The sequence below is a fragment of the Mesoplodon mirus genome (assembly GCF_964341445.2).
Source record: "Mesoplodon mirus genome assembly, chromosome: 2".
Lineage (NCBI taxonomy): Eukaryota > Metazoa > Chordata > Mammalia > Artiodactyla > Ziphiidae > Mesoplodon > Mesoplodon mirus.
The window spans coordinates 2,815,242-2,820,873 of NC_138977.1; positions in this window are offsets into that span (position 1 = coordinate 2,815,242).

Genomic DNA, 5,632 nt, shown 5'->3' on the forward strand with positions numbered 1-5,632 from the left:
CTTTAATTCCATCACTCCAGTTCTCCGCATCTGTCCTACTAGCATCTCTGCTTCCTTGGACTCATTGTGGCCTGCCTGCCACACCATGCCACTCTCCTCTGTGGCACCGATCCCCTTCCAAACACACCAATCCTATAAAGCCTTCCTCCACACCTTGATTTCGTTTTCCTTTCTCACCTTCACATATCTCCTCTCCCACTATTTCACCTTCACCTCAACTCCCTCTTGCATTCATCGGGCAACATATTTTGAGTGTTTCCACGAGGTTGAGCTTAGTGTTGCAGGACAGTATAAAGAAGACAACAGTCACAGACTCTGGCCTTGAATTACTTCCAATATGATGACAAATGCACGAGTCTCTAAAGCATCATGACTTGGAGGTAAGATACAGACACCTGTATTGTAGCTATGTTTTCCCCACCTTCCCCCTTTATCCCTGACATTTCCCAACTCTCATGATCTACTCTTTGCTACTTTACATAGTTTTGTGTTAGCATTAGTAATTCTTGTCGAATATAAAAGGCTGGGAAATATAGTTATATTTATGGTCTTTTCTTTCCTATCTTAAAAAAAAACACTTCATCAATTCAATATCAACACTCAAGGTAAAATAGCATAAAACTCCCAAATGACACATGCAGAATCCATAAACACTGTGAGATCCTCACTAAAATTAATTTATTTTCATTGGGCATATACTGGATTTGAGTTTTATTTGGAAACACAGAATTTACGTCTGTTGTAAAATATGGCAATAAGTCTCCTAAGGCTGTGGCCAGGACTGTATGCCAGCTGGAGAGGAAACAGAACTCTGTATTTGCTTGTCTGGGAAGGTCTCTCATCCGGAGAGCCTGAAGTCCTCTCTGCGGTGAGAACACTCCCGAGTTTCCTCTCCTACGGACTTCTGCAACTACCACTAACTAGCTGGGTGACTTTGGGACAGCTGCTTCACTTCCCTGGCCTCAGTTTCCCCATCTGCAACATCAAGACACTAGATTAAACCATTTCCAAGTCACCAGTTCTCACACTAAACTGTGCATAAAAAGCATCTGAGGAGTTTCTTAAAAATTCATAGTCCTGGGTCATCACCCCAGAGGGGGTTGGCCTGGGAATCAGCAGCTTTAATGACCACACCAGATCATTTTCCAGCAGGAATCTGAGGACCACACTGTGAAATCCACTGTAACATCATATTGGATACCACCTCAATATGCTGGGTCTTCCTCGGAAACATATTTCAAATAAATTCTCGAAGAAGAGGAGGAGGAGGAGGAGGAAGAAAAAGAAAAGGGAAGTGGGGGCTTCCCTCGTGGTGCAGTGGTTGAGAGTCCGCCTGCCGATGCAGGGGACACGGGTTCGTGCCCCGGTCCGGGAAGATCCCACGTGCCGCGGAGCGGCTGGGCCCGTGAGCCATGGCCGCTGAGCCTGCGCGTCCGGAGCCTGTGCTCCGCAACGGGAGAGGCCACAACAGTGAGAGGCCCACGTACCGGAAAAAAAAAAAGAAAAAATAGAAAAAGAAAAGGGAAGAGAGGAGCCTGTTAGCACTGAGAAGAGAGGTCTGTAGGGCAGGTGTTATGGTTCCAGGGCCGAGCTGTTTGTGCTGATCTTTTTCTGCCCTGAGCACCCGAGCGCTCCCATCCCCACCATACAAATGGGGAGGCCTGATCAGAGGCTGCCTTTTTTCCATCATCCAAATGTTCCCACACTGCTTCAAAATGTGAGTGCTCCGGTTGCAGGTCTGCTTTGACAGCCCCCCACAGTGTCAAGTGAGCCCCCCAAGACTTGATGAGATACCACCACAAGTGAGGCGTGACCAACTGTGAGTCCTGGGAGAGGAGGTCTTTTCAGTTTTTCACGCGGAGGAAAACGCAAGCACGACTCCCTCAGCGCCCAGGAGCGATCACCCTCAGAGACCAGCTCCCTTCACTAAGGATCTGAGGGGCGGGGGGAGAGGCTTAATTTCCCCCGACGAGGTCTTCTTATTGCCGATCTAAGGTGATGGGCACCACTGGGCACTTTGGGGCATTTAAAGCAGGAACTGCTTAGTACAATGGTTGAAATAACAACCGTGGCTAGAACTCACTTTGTGCCAGGCGACAGTCTAAGTGATCTGCCTTCACTAACTCATTTAAGCCTCCAGCAACCCCCTGCGAGAGGAACTATGATTGTGTGCACTTTCTAGAGGCTGAGGGTCACACAGCTACTCAGCAGAAGGCCCAGGATTCCGGGCAGGGCCGTCCGACTCTGCAGCCCAAGTTCTACACTCGGCTCCACCACTCCTTGTATGTTTTGAGGAGTCTCAACTCTCCCTTGGCTGTACCTCAGGACCCCAGAGAGCTGCTTAGCCATCCCTTTCTCAATTTGCCCATCTGCATCTTTGCTCTGCAGGAGGGCTGTGCAGAGGGGAGACCCGTCAAAGAGGAATCCGTGCTCTGGAGAATAACAGAGGGCGGCCTCATGCCCTCCTTGGCGGTCAACATTCAGGAATCTGGGGGAAGCAGAGAGCCTGGTGGGCAGAAAAAATACAGGGCAGCTCAACAGCAATGATCAGACCCTTGGGGGCTCTGATATAAACACACAGGCAATTGCAAGAAAAGCTGGAGCCACTGCAAGCCCTTCTACGCCCGGCCCCAATCACCTTCAAGGCAAAGGTCTAATGCATTTTCCTTTGAGGCTTGTACTTTTTTTTTATGACCAAGTAACTATGCTCCTTTAGTCTTCGGGTGATTAGAAGAAAAAGATAAAACGCCTTGTGCGTATAAAGTTTCCTCCTGCAGGAGGTGAGCAGCTGGGAGAGACGCGCTGTCATGATGAGTCACCAACTGGATTTGAAGCAAACACCTACAAAGATGCACAGGGTGTAGACTCAGGAAATAACCAGCTGACCGGCACTTGTGAGACCAATTTCAGGTTCGCTTTCCTGATTTTTTTCCTCATCGTTTTTCACTGCTGTGGAGCTGCAGTCAGCAGCAGCCTGCTCAGTGTCCCCATTAAAATGCAGATAGATCTATGTCTCCTCTTCTACCTTTGAGTCCTGGGAGCCAGGCTTGGTACAGAAGGGAGAAATGAGGGCAGGGCTAAAGAGGAACATCTAAAAAATAAATGAGCCATTCATAAAAATGAAGATTATTACCAAAAGGAGCCGTCTGCCAACATCTCCGTGTGTATATTAACTCCGGATGCCGGGCTCCGTAACAGCACGGAAGGAAGCCAATGCATCATCTTTTGAGCAGTTGCTCACTTGATCTATTATTGACTTTAAACAACCGATTGGGAAATGAACGCTTGGCTCTGCCATGGCGATGATGGGGCTTCGCCCAGGACTATGGTTTATAATGTAAGCTTGAAAATTGTTAAAGTGAATTTAGCTGTGCTTAGTACACGCTCACAGCTCTCCAAAGAAACCAGATATTTGGGTGGGGGGCAGGGGGGTGGGACCTGCTTCACTCAAACAGCTTCGTGAAGTCATTTGCATGCATTCTAAAAACTGATTTTCTTTCTCTTTGACTCAGCATCTCTTCCCCTGAAAAACCGATATGCCAGGATGTTGGGCTTTTTGCTGCGCCCGTGAGCAACTGCAGTGGGCCTTTTTTTCTTCACATCAAAAGACGTACATATTGGACGCCTGTGTTTTCCTCTAAGGTCTGCGAGTCTGTTGAGGTGACGGTAGGAGAGAATCCCACAGACAGCCTTCCTGTCACCGGCACGGTCCCCGAGACAGTCTGAGCGCCTGTTTCTTACCTCTTCCTTGGCATTTTGCTGGGTCACACGAGTCTGTTGGTTCTCTGATTCTCACAGTTGGTGCTCAGGCCCCTCTGGTGAGCTGTGACTCTGAAACAAAACCAGAAAAACTACTGATTTCCACCTGTGGCTAATGCAATCGGTGTTGTGACTTTGCAGCCACACCTTGTAAATCTCTGCAGGCTACAAGCTTGCGTCTGTCTCCCGTGGTTCCGAGAATACTGTACCGCAGACACCGACAGGTAGGACCGTTATCGTCGCTGATGTCCTCACCATCTGGAATGGTTACAGTTGTCAGGATCTGAGCTGAATCATGGTGCTGAGGAATCATTTCACTAATGGCAGCTCTAATCAGGAGGGATGAAGCCGTTGCTAAGTGCTGCTGCATGAAGAAAACACCCTGCCAGGTGAAAAGGGAAGCCTGTTGATTTGCTCTTGCCCATTTGAAAATAAGGTGGCTTGGAATGTCCTTCTCGGTTGCATCTAATAACGGGCCATCCTTCACGCCAGAATCCAGGCCAGACTTCAGGAGCTTGGGCTGGGGCTATGCGCAGAGGACCTCTCCTTCTTCTCCACGGCCACCTGTGCCCTGAGGAGACGGAGCAACACCCTGATGGAGGCTTAGCAATTTGGTGTGGAGAGAGCTGCACTAACAGACGTGGATAAGGTTTTTCACCCAACACCCTGCCTCCAGCATTTGCCCTCCTGCTGCTCTGTGCAAACCCTGAGCTCACCAGAGGCACCCTACTACTGTCACAGTCAGGCCCTGTGGAAAGTTCCATCGGCAGCTGGAGGCTCGGAGGGGGTCACTGAGCTCATCCTGAACCTTAACTATTGACTCCAGAAGGAATCAGCTCTGGCAACCCTTTGATCTGGGACTTCCAAGCTCCAGAACTGTGAGAGAACATCCTTCTGTTGTTCTATGCCATGCTCAGTTTGTGATCATTTGTTATGGCAGCCCTGGGAAACTCATCCAGCGGGGGATCGGCAGACCTTACGTGTCACAAGAAGCAGCCAGCAGACCAGAGAGAAACAGACTTCCCTTCTGACTGAGGGTTTTCATCAGCTCCTCCGTGAGCGGCTACACCAAATATGCTTGGGGTCTGTGCTTAAGACTGTGTTGTAAAATATAGTTTTCATCTCAGGGCGGGGACTGGCCGGGGGGTTGATTTCCTTGGATCAACTCCTTTTGTTACCATCAAGGACCCGAAGCCTAGGCTGAAGGCTCACCCCTGTCCCTCTCCCCCCAACTCCCTGCACTGGGCAGAAACAGGGGTGCCATGACTACTTCTCCTGGAGGTGACAGTGCAGGGTATCCTTTTAAACCATTTCCTGTTCATTGCCATGTGGCGGCCACATCGTCCTCTTCTTCGATCGTCTTCCCATATTCCTTTACCCCCTGGCCTTGCCTTCTGTAGCTGCTCACGCATTTCACCAGTGATCCTGAGAAACCTTGTTATAAGGAAATCCACCAGCATCCTTAATCTTATAAGAAAAGCTAACACCAATATTTACATGTTACCCAATAAAACTCATTTAATCCTTACAACCAACCTGTTGCATCCCTCTTTCACAGACAATGAAATTGAGGCCAAGGGAGGCTAACGTGCCCAAGGTCAACAACCAATAAGCGACAGACGGAGACATAAACCCACAAAGTCTTGCTCAAGAGTCCAATGGGTAACTACCATGTAAACTGCTTCCAAGGTGAGCAGCAGAGGAAAAAGCGCCACCGGGGCTGGTGGCCAGATGCCATCTTCCACTTCCCATGCTCACCATCTTTTTGGGACTGTCCCACTTGAGACTGGAGCACCCCCTTATAACAGAAGCTCCCCCCTGACCCAGGAGAAGATGAACCACCCTACCTTTAACTCCTCACAGCCACAGCCAC